The sequence below is a fragment of the Bos taurus genome, chromosome 4 (assembly GCF_002263795.3).
Source record: "Bos taurus isolate L1 Dominette 01449 registration number 42190680 breed Hereford chromosome 4, ARS-UCD2.0, whole genome shotgun sequence".
Classification (NCBI taxonomy): Eukaryota; Metazoa; Chordata; class Mammalia; order Artiodactyla; family Bovidae; genus Bos; species Bos taurus.
In genome coordinates, this window is record NC_037331.1 from 68,421,105 (window position 1) to 68,432,850 (window position 11,746).

Consider the following 11,746-nt stretch of genomic DNA (forward strand, 5'->3'; position numbering starts at 1 on the left):
AAATGTCCCCTTGGTATCTCTAATTTTCTTGAAGAGATCTCTAGTCTTTCCTATTCTATTGTTTTCCTCTATTTCTTTGCATTGATCACTGAGGAATCTTTCTTATTTCTCCTTGCTATTCTTTGGAACTCTGCATTCAAGTAGGTATATCTTTCCTTTTCCCATTTGCCTTTAGCTTCTCTTCTTTTCTCAGCTATTTCTCAGCCTGTTTTATTAGGCCCTGTCAATATTTTTCCATTGCCAGCTGGAATGATTTGAGCTTTGACATTTGGAAGATCTAGAGGGGAATTACAGGAGGAAAGAAGTCTGCCTTTCGTTCCCATATACCCTCTCAGCAGGCTCTTTCCGAACATATGACTTTAGTGTCCTGCTTCTGCAGCCCACTCAACTTTGCAGCGGTCAGCTCCTGCGGTGCAGGGGTTTTGTCAGTTGATTCCTCCAGTGCATGGGAGCTGGTAACATCCAGCACCCAGCGTTCCCATCTGGGCAATTTGGAGGTAGAGTGCCTGCAGTGACATACTTCTTCATGAATAACTTTCCCCTGATCCTAGAGGGCAGATTTTGGCAAGTTCCAAAAGGCATATTTCCAGCAAGATGAAGAAGGCTGGTTTTCAGCAAGTTTGACATAGATGTCCAGAAGGTAAATCTCTGGCACATTCCAGAGGGTGAATTTCCAGCAAGTTCTACCTCCTCAGTAACACAGGGTCTTCTCTGTGAGATTCTCTGGGGGACTTCTTCATTTAGTGACCCATAGCCATGGCCTCTCTAAGGTCTGGGTTTCAGCCCTGAAAATCCTCCTACTGGAATATGTATCTCAGTCATGGGCATAGTGTCTGCTCCTTATATCTGCTATTCTTAGCATCTTTAGAGTTCTCCTTACTCCTCACTAGCTTAGTACTATGATCCACTGTTATAGTTAATAATTATTTACAATAAACTTTCTCTGTTCAAATCACTTTCTGGTTTCTCTCTACTGATTGGATACAGGTTAATGCAACCATTATAACATTTCCTTTAGTTTCATAGACCTAGATTATTTTTCCTTCTCCCTAAGTACTTCCTCAGTGAGTTAATTTAGTTCTGACCAGCTATTGCCATATAGCTCTTTGTTATACTGAAGTTTTGGACTGCTACTTGAGGTTAATTGTGATGCATAAAGGTTAGAATTTCTTCTGTAACATACAGTTTAGATTGTAGAATCCAATTAATGATGATTTATTGCTATTTAGCATTGGGTTTCCTAGACAAAAAATTACTTTATTCCCAGAAGAGACCATGGCCATGCTGATCCTGCCATGAGGACAAAAGGAAAAAATGAATTTATTGCTAAGTATTTATGCTGAGCATCTTTATAAAGTGATTTATATTTTATTAGTAAATTGTGAAAATTGATTTTTGTGATTGGTTTGTGTGATGTAGCAAGTTCTAACAAACTGATAGTCAACAAAATTCACCTTCCTAAATCCTTCTTTTTCCATACTTCCCCCACCTTTTCAGGTACCCTTCCCAGACTCAACAACCCCCACCCCTCAGGCAACAGTCTAGTCAGGGAAAAAAAACTGATTGTCAATAAATTAATCTCTGTGACTTTGAGAAACTTAATCCAAGTATGAGATTCTCAAAATAAAACTTTTGAGCATGAAGAAATGAGCATGTTATAGCAGGTTTTTATGCATCCATAGGGAAGATTCTTTAGATAAGGGACCCTCTTGTGCTTTTAAAATCACAATTACACTCATTCCAGGTGAACCTTCTTTTATCCCTATCTTCTCCCAGCCATCACCCTATTTTATCTCGTCCATTCCCAACTTAACTTCTTTAAAGGCCAATCTGTATGACAAGATAATATATTTGAGATGCTAACGCATTTTTTAAGCCCATTTTTCTCCTTCTATAACTTGCCAATTTCCCAAATCTTGCCTCCTATCAAATCTATAGTTTTATTGCCTTGGGGAGGGATATAGAAAGAAAATTTTTCTATTTGTTTTCGAAATCGCAAGCCTCCAGATGGAAAGACAATTTAAGCCATGGAGGAAAATGCCTTGAAAAGGAGCAGAGGAATAAAAGAGCAGAAGAGCAGGGGCCATCTTCCTCCACCAATCTAGACATAGATTTCTCTGGGCTGAAGAAATGTGGAAGGGTATATCTAGGTGGTCAAAACCACCAGCCCATCTAAACTTCCTGAGTCTCCAAAGATCCCCTGCTCTATTTTAGTACTGAGTAATCTTCCAAAATCCTGACAAAACTGGCATTGACAGGTTCACAATAGAAATTGAATTGGTAGAATGTATCAACACTTTTTTTACAGACTTGAGTTTTGAGCTAATATTCATACTGTATGTGTTCATTAACCTTGTACCTCCACTTCTTCACTGACCATTCATTCCTCACACCATGGAGTATGCTTAAACCCCACTAGTCCGCTGAAAGATCCCATGATAAGATCACCATAATCCTAAGATTTCCCAGCTTAGTTTTCAATTCTCAGATATTTTTGATTAAGAGGTTTTTTGGTTTTCTCGTATTTTATCTATTTGTCAGGGTTTCCGAGGTGAAGCTAGCTAGTGGTAAACTGTCCACCTGCCAATGCTGGAGATGTAAGAGATGCAGGTTCGATCCCTGGGTTGAGAAGATCTCCTAGAGTAGAAAAAATGGCAAACCACTCCAGTATTCTTGCCTGGAAAATTCCATGAACAGAGGACCCTGGCAGCCTAGCCCATGGGGATCACACAGATTTGGACACGACTGAGCGACTGAGCACACACATTTATTTGTTTGTGCTGGGTCTTCGTTGCTGTGTGCGATCTTTTTCTCTAGTTGCAGAGAGCATGAGCTACTCTCTAGTTGCTGTGCTCAGGCTTCTCATTGCAGTCACTTCTCTTGTTGTGGCGCACAGGCTCTAGGTGTGTGGGCTTCAGTCGTTGCGGCACGAGGGCTTAGTTGCTCCATGGCATGTGGGATCTTCCTGGACCAGGGATCAAACCCATGTCCCCTGCATTGGCAGATGGGTTCTTAACCATTGGACCATGAGGGAAGTCTCAAGAGGTTGATGTTTTCATTTTGGCTGTTCCACAGGGCATGTGGGATCTTATTACATACATATTAAATTGTGACTTCCTTTGGGAAGGTGTGTGACTTCCTCTGGGAAAGAGTGTGAGCTTACCTGGTGGTAAAGAATCTGCTTGCAATGCAGGAGACCCAGGTCGGATCCCTGAATCATGAAGATACCCAGGAGGAAGAAATGACAACCCACTCAAGTATTCTTGGCTGGGAAATCCCAGGACAAAGAAGCCTGGTGGGCTACAGTCCATGGGGTTGCAAAAAGCTGGACATAACTGACTGACTAACACACTGGGAAGCAGTGTAGCTTTCACCTTTAATAACATAGACTTCTATATCAGCTACAGAAGCAGTTGATTTTTGTTATTGTTCTTCACCGACCAATATCTGAACGAACTCACTATTTCTGGAGAATCCTCACCTAGTGGAGCAGTCCAAGCATTCCACTATAGACACTGAGATGGAAAGTTTGTGCTTTCTCAGACTCCCTTGTGTTCAGGGCATGGGTTACCCCAATCAGATACTTACAGAATCCATTTTGGTGCAGCAGAGGCAGCAGCTTAGTGGCAGCTACATTCTGTCTCCAGAGGAAGACAAGGCAGCCATTGCAGCATCAGTGGCAGAACCAGCTGTGAGATCCAAGGGGAACAGAGTGAGGAGTTCACAGGACATCTGCGATACTATGATTTTCAAGCCATCCCCAAATCTGTAAGCTACCCACTATCTTTTTCATAAAGACCTTTTTCCTAAATTAACCAGAGTTGGTTTCTTTACCGGAAACTAAGGTCTGTATAGTCAAAGCTATGGTTTTTCCAATAGTCACGTATGGATCTGAGAGTTGACCCATAAACGAGGCAGACCTCTGAAGAATTGATGCTTTTGAACTGTGGTGCCGGAGAAGCCTCTTGAGAGTCTCTTGGAATACAAAAGTTCAAATCAGTCAATCCTGAAGGAAATCAACCCTGAATACTCATTGGGAGGACTGACGCTGAAGCTGAAACGCCACTACTTTGGCTATCTTTTGCACTGACTCATTGGAAAAGACCCTGATGCTGGGAAAGATTGAGGGCAGGAGGAGAAGGGGGTGACAGATAATGATGAGATGGTTGGATGGCATCACCAACTCAGTGGACACGGGTGTGAGCAAACTCAGGGAGATAGTAAAGGACAAAGAAGCCTGGCATGCTGCAGTCCTTGGGGTCGCCAAGAGTCAGACACAACTTAGCAACTGAAGAACAACAAGAACACTGACGGATGATGTATTTGTGTGTGTGTGATTTTTTTTTAATAGTTGACATAGCATTAATTTCAGGTGTTGGTGGAATATCCCTCTGAAATTTAAAAAACTTCCCAACTTTTTATTATGAACAATTTCAAACATATAGTAAAGTTAAAAGAATACTAAAATGAATACTTGCATACCATTCACCCAGATTCACCAGTTAGTAATATTTTGTTATATTTGCTTTGTGTGTGTGTGTGTTTGCTGAATATTTGAAAGTTAGTTTTAAGCAACTAAGAAAATAAATAATAATGCCACAGTATCCTCGTATATCTGGCCCCATTCAGATTTCCCCAAATATCCCAAGAATGCCTTTTTTTTACCTCTTTTTGTTTTTTTTCGAGCCAAGTTCCAATACAATATATTGTATTTGATTATGTCTGTCCAGCATTTTTAAATGTAATTTTAAAAATACACATGAATACACAGTATTTGGTCCTTCTTTTATTGGTTTCTACCTAATAATTGAGGTGATAAATATAGGAACTATTGCTAATTAAGCACTAATCTGAGGCCAAGTTCTGAGGTGCTAAACATACCAGGATGAATAGGACTATGTCCCTGACTTCAAAGATGCAGGCCCTTTGGGTTTCTCCAAATGCACATAAGTATTTGGTCTCAGTTTTAACCAGCTTAAGGAACAGATAGAGACAGGGGATGTCAGAGTTTATCATTTCCTAGGCTCAGAGCTACATTATAAAGTTAGAGAGCTGAGCAGGGCTGGTTGCACAAGTCCAGCAATTTATCACCAACTGGGAAGTCCATATATGTGGTGTGTATAATCTACATATACACACAGCCTTATTTCTGGAGAAGGGAATGGCTACCCACTCCAGTATTCTTGCCTGAAGAATTCCATGGACAGAGGAGCCTGGTGGGCTACAGTCCATGGGGTTGCAAAGAGTTGGACACGACTGAGCGACTAACAAACACACACAGCCTTATTTAATTGGTTAATCAAAAGCTATTTTTAATTTTGTAAGAAAATTGCCTTGTAGCCTAGAGCAATGACTGACACTGTGTCTTATCTGATGAAAGTAAGGTAGACATTTAGCAACTGTCTGGCTCATGTGATAAAGACACTTTCATTATAAATATAAACCAAAAAACCAAAGTGTCTAAATGACTAGCTTATTTACATTGATTATATCTTCCTGGTGATTTATAAATCTTCATTAGGAAGAAAGTAAGCCTAGTTATAGATTTTTCTTGTCTAAAACTTATCATTAAAAATAATGAAGAAATTTCCTTTTCAGAGCGCTTTTAATACTCTCCACATGAGTCTGACACCGCAGACTGCAGTACAAGTACTGTCTTTGTCACACAGCTAAGGTCACATGTTGTTAACATTCCTTATTAAAGGAAAAGTCTTAATGTGTGTTTTTGATTTTCATTTCTGACACTTAATTAGAATAAATGAAGTTACCCCATTTATATATTGCAAGAACTGCCAGGACTCCTGAAACTTCTAGAAAGAGTGATGAAATTAGTGACTTTTCTCATATGAGGCCAAGTGTTATCAGACACATTAATTCCACATGTGCAGTTGAGCATTTGTGTACCTCCTTGTATGTGGAGAAGAGCCTAAGCGAATCTAAAGGCGTGATCTTTAGCAGCTTTATACAACACGATGGGCATGAAGAAAAGTGTTTATAAAAGAACGCATTTGAATTCCTGGTACCTCTCAGTGGGATCACCACATTGTCAAACAGTAAAGGAATGTTTAAATACAAATAAATTACACTTTCTCTGAATGAAGTCTTCTCTCTGGTGCGCAATTACTGGATGTGTACTTGGGAGTTCCAAGTTCGAGTGAATGTTTTCTTTGTCACTTATGAGATTCACCTCACCTCTTGGCACCCCTGGTGCAGTAAACAACAGCTTTCAGATGCTCCAAGTACGCCCCTGACAGCAGCCAGCAGATGGCTGTGAGGATGACAGACAGTGCCTTCATACACAGCTCCATCCTGGCCTGGCTGGCTTGATTTTGCACTTATTTGATAGCCAATACATAGAAAAGAAGTCACATAATTTATATCTAAGATTTGAAATGTGAAGTATTTTCATAAGCAGTGATGAACACACCACCCAAACTTAAGAACTAGAACATTATTGGGTGGGTTTTTTTGCATCTACTCATATGTTCCTCTCCAACCTCTTTCATCTGTCCCCTCTTCAGAGATAGCCACCATCTTCAATTTTTGTGTTTTATTTTTTCTATGCTTAAAAAGTAGTTGTGGTATGGCTGAGTTGCTTTGCTGTACACCTGAAACTATTACAACATTGTTAATTGGCTATATTCCAATATAAAATTGGAGAAGGAAATGGCAACCCACTCCAGTATTCCTGCCTAGAGAATCCTGTGGACAGAGGAGCCTGGTGGGCTGCTGTCCATAGGGATCACACAGAGTCAGACACGACTGAAGTGACTTAGCATGCATGCATGCATTGGAGAAGGAAATGGCAACCCACTCCAGTATTCTTGCCTGGAGAATCCCAGGGACAGAGGAGCCTGGTGGGCTGCCATCTACGGTGTCGCACAGAGTCGGACCCAACTGAAGCGACTTAGCAGCAGCAGCAGTAGCCAATATAAAATAAAAAAATTTTAAATAAAGTAAAACTCACAACAACAACAAAGTAGTTGTGGTACATATGCATGTATCTTTAAATTGTGTATCATTTTGTTTTTTATTAAAATATCATATTGAATTAATCTTCTATAACTTCATTTGTTTACTCTTTTTTTTTAAACCCAAGAATGTGTTTCAAAGATCCATCTGTATTGTTCCTTGATGATAGCAAAGCTTATGAATTCACTCTAAAGTCCTTGGACATTTGCGTTCCTTAATAAGTTTAAAATTTTATTTATTTTTTTGCCATTGTGAACCAGGCTGCTGTAAATGTGTCAGTTGGTAATAGTTATGGGTTCTCTAGAAATAAGGTCTGGGAGTGCCAGGGTGGGAGTTGGAACTGTTGAGTCTCAGAGTATGAGCAAGTTCAATTTTAGAGGCTAGTACCAAACTTTTTCAAAGTGACTGTATCAATGCATATTCTCACCGGTGGCATATAAGAATTCCTGTTAATCCACATCCTCACTAACATTTGATGTTTTCAGACCTTCTTTTTTACCAGTCTAGTAGGTATAAAATAATATCGCATTTGGGATCAATTCAGAGCTTTCTTCACCTTTCCCATCCGTGATGACATTCCAAGCCATCCCAGTGCTGTGGATGTAGCAAGAACTGAAGAAGTAGAGAAAAAGTGGGAAGTCTCATATTGCACCACGAAGACCCTGAAATTTGTAGAGTTAATCCTTGTAAAAGCATTTCCCGTGAGATTCAAGGTGTATAACATGTACTTTACTCATTGAATTAATATTTTTAATCTCTCCTACGTGCCAGGTATTTTTCCTATACTCAAGGTACTTTCTCTAGGCCCAGGAAGATCACAGTGAATAAAATAGACAAGATCCTTGCCCTTACGGAGCTTATATTCTGGTTGGGGAGGATACAGACAATAAACAAATCCATATATAATACATAATATCAGAAAGCAAAGACCAGCTTTGGAGCCACAGGGCCAGTGCTCAATTCTGTTCTCTACACCATACCAGACACTTGACCTCTCTGAGCCTTAGTTTCATGTTTTACAAGTAAGAATTCGTATCTTGCAGGGTTATTGTGAGAATTAAGAGCTGGTGTAGAAAGGTTCCCAGTTTAGTGCTGAGCACAAAAGTTGGTGTTCTCTCCAGTCTGGACACTTTGAGGAGTGTCTGAGAACAAAGAATTCAAGGACCTCAGGGGTGGGGCATCTCATCTTCTAGTTGGCTTCTTCTGGAACTGGGCAAACCAGGCAAGCGCAAACAGAAGCTTGTGCACCCCTGCCAGCCAGGATCAGCCTGTTCATTTCCTCCTGGTAACTAACCTCTGCTCACCTTCTCTCACTTACTTTAATGGGCCGAGACTTGCTGTTTATTGGGTTCTATTCTTTCCAGCTACACTATCCTCCTTGCTATTCTTAGACATTCCAGATCACCTCATTTAAAAATTGACTTTAACAAACCAATTAGCAAAAATATATATGAGCCAGTATGGGGAAATTGAACACTAGTGAATACTGGATGATATTAAGGAATTGTTGATAATTTTTGTGTGGTAATGATGTAGCATCAAGTCAAAGTAAAGTGTTTGCACCTTTATAAATCCATACTGAATATTTATCTGATGTCTTGGATTTGCTTTCAAATAATCCAATATGTGGAGGGAGACTAATAAATTGATTGGATGTATAGAAGCAGGGTGATAGATACGTGGGGTTCATTAAGCAATTCTATTTACTTTTGTATATGCTTAAAATTTTCCATAATAAAAAGTAAACAAATGAGGTAAATGTACTTCTGTCTCAGAATATACTTTGTATGTGCTGTTACCTCTGCCAGGAATGTTGTTCTTCTAGATAGCCACATAACAAACTTCCTTGATTTATGCCAGTCTCTGCTCAAATGTCATTTCCTCAGAAGGGCTTTCCCCTATGGAACATGGAGCCTCTTTTTCCTGGAGATAATGTAACCACCCCATGCTTTGAAGAGAATAATTTTGGATTGCTTATATAGTAGCAGTATTTAGAGCCAAATTTAGAGCAGAATAGTATATAGAGCAGAATTTACTCTCGGCTCCTGATAGCTGTAGACCCATGCTTCTCAGGACTAGGCATGCACACTCATATGAAACTGACCAGGCTATAGTCCACAGAACTGAGAAAACCAGAGTCCTGGCTTCATTCCCCAAACCACAAAGAACTTGCAGGATCCATGCTCCTAGTTCCTTTTGCTCTGTTTAATATGACAACAGTGTCTTCCGGGCACTCTTGGCAGTCTTTGACTTCTTGTTCTTCCTTGGCTCCCCTCCTGGTATTCTCCACATCTCTTTTAAGGTTGAGAGGAGAAATAGCTACTAAGTCAGCAGGCCTTAAAGCTGTTCATTCCACAAAGACCAGCCCACAGGCAGAGGGTAAACGCCAGCAACAGAACCTAGATGTCCTTTTCACTAAGCAACAGATTTTGAAAAGCATGAGCTTGTTTGAGGATTTCCAGTTTAGCATATTGCTCTTTGGAAAAATAAACATACTTTCCCAAGATTCTAAGAACAATCTTATTGCAAACATAACTGTTGAAGAAAGCTAAGCACTGAAGAATTGATGCTTTTGAACTGGGGTGTTGGAGAAGACTCTTGAGAGTCCCTTGGACTGCAAGGAGATCCAACTAAAGATCATTCTAAAGGAGATCAGCCCTGGGTGTTCTTTGGAAGGAATGATGCTAAAGCTGAAACTCCAGTACTTTGGCCACCTCATGCGAAGAGTTGACTCATTGGAAAAGACTCTGATGCTGGCAGGGATTGGGGGCAGGAGGAGAAGGGGATGACAAAGGATGAGATGGCTGGATGGCATCACCGACTCAATGGACATGAGTTTGAGTGAACTCCAGGAGTTGGTGATGGACAGGGAGGCCTGGCGTGCTGCGATTCATGGAGTCGCAAAGAGTCAGACACGACTGAGTGACTGACTGAACTGAACTGACTGAACTCTTGTTTTGTTAAGTCAGTAAGCTGTGTCCAACTCTTTGCGACCCCATAGACTGTAGGCACGCCAGGCTCCTCTGTCCATGGAGTTTTCCAGGCAAGAATACTGGAATAGGTTGCCATTTCCTTCTCCAGAGAATCTTCCCAACCCAGGGATCAAACCCACATCTCCTGCCTTGGCAGGCAAATTCTTTACTGCTGAGCTACCAGGGAAGCCCAACCCATATGTACATGATATTAAAGAGGTTTCTTATCTGAACTATACTCATAACAGACTGTTATATAGCTACTGGGACAGTATCTAAAAGGAAAACAAAATTTTATTTTTTAATTGATTTTTAATTGGAAGATAGTTGCCTTACAATGCTGTGTTGGTTTCTGCCATACAACAACATGAATCAGCATTAAGTATACATATTCCCTCCCTCTTGAACTTCCCTCCCACTCCCCTCAAATTTTATTTATTTATTTTTTAGATATTTGAAATACAACTTTATTCTGATTCTAAATGAAAAGGAATGGGAATGACAGAAATAAACAAGATTCCCCCTCTCAATACTGTCATGTGACTATAGCAGTCTTGTATTTGAAACTCAAGGAGGAAAGAACTGTGTTCCAAAACACCTAAATATGCAGGTTCCAAAAAATGAAGGTATTTTTTTTTTAAACTCCAACATTCACTCCAAAGCCCATCCATCTCCTTCAGCATCCAAAGATTAAGCACGTGTTCTGCGTAGCTATGTTATAAAGTGGCAAACACGCTGCACCACTGACGTCACAGGACAGTTGCCTATAAAACTCGACTTCCGACGCTGGGCCCCAGCTTCACTTTCTCACAGGTCATCATCTTCATCCGGGAGAGCAGTCGTCTGAGCAACCTCTAAATCATGCTCGTACTGTGCTGCCAAGGCTGGGTCCATGACCACCTCTGGCAGGGCAAGAGCAGGCATGGCGACAAACTCCAAGTTAGGGTCTCCAATCAGTTTTCTAGCAAGCCAGGGAAGGGCTTTTCAAAGCTGTAGTTACTTTTGGCAGAAATGTCATAGTACTGAAGATTCTTCTTTCAGTGGAAGACAATTGACTTTGCCTTAACCTTTCTGTCTTTAATATCCACTTTGTTGCCACACAACACAATTGGGATATTCTCACACACTCGTACTAGATCTCTATGCCAGTTAGGCACATTCTTGTAAGTAACTCTTGATGTTACATCAAATATTATAATGGCACACTGAGCTTGTATCTAATAGTCACCTCTCAGTCCACCAAATTTCTCCTGATCAGCTGTATCCCATACATTGAACTTGATAGGTCCTCTGTTGATATGGAACACAAGAGGATGGACCTCAACACCCAAGGTAACTACATACTTCTTCTCAAATTCACCAGTCAGATAACGCTTCACGAATGTAGTTTTTTCCAGTACCACCATCACCAACCAAAACAAGTTTGAACTGAACTTGGGGTTCTCTTAGGGCAGCCATCGCAATGTTACTTCCAGAAGCGTTTCCGCGCCCGTCTGACTGAGGGCTGGAAAGATGGCGGAAGCACAATTCCTGCCCCCCAAAATTTTAATATGAGAATGTTAAATGTAAAAAGTTTGTGTAAATAGTGCTAAATAAGCACTTTCATATATGTTTGTTTAGCATTTGCTTCCAAGAAGATTTTTCTGCATACCAAACAGAACCATGATTAGGTTCCCACATCTTGTTAAGGCTGACTAATGTGGACTCTGGCTTTTTTTGCATATAAACTTTTATGGGAGAAAGACTGGGATTCTGGGAAAGGCCTCTTTCGTGTAATAATGATGCCTTATTTTCAATAGTTT

At 40.5% G+C, this 11,746-nt stretch overlaps 1 pseudogene; it reads right to left on the bottom strand.

Moving 5' to 3' along the window:
• Positions 1 to 10,673: 10,673 nt before the first annotated feature.
• On the bottom strand, positions 10,674 to 11,467 carry LOC786954 (GTP-binding nuclear protein Ran-like; annotated as a pseudogene).
• Positions 11,468 to 11,746: the final 279 nt, after the last annotated feature.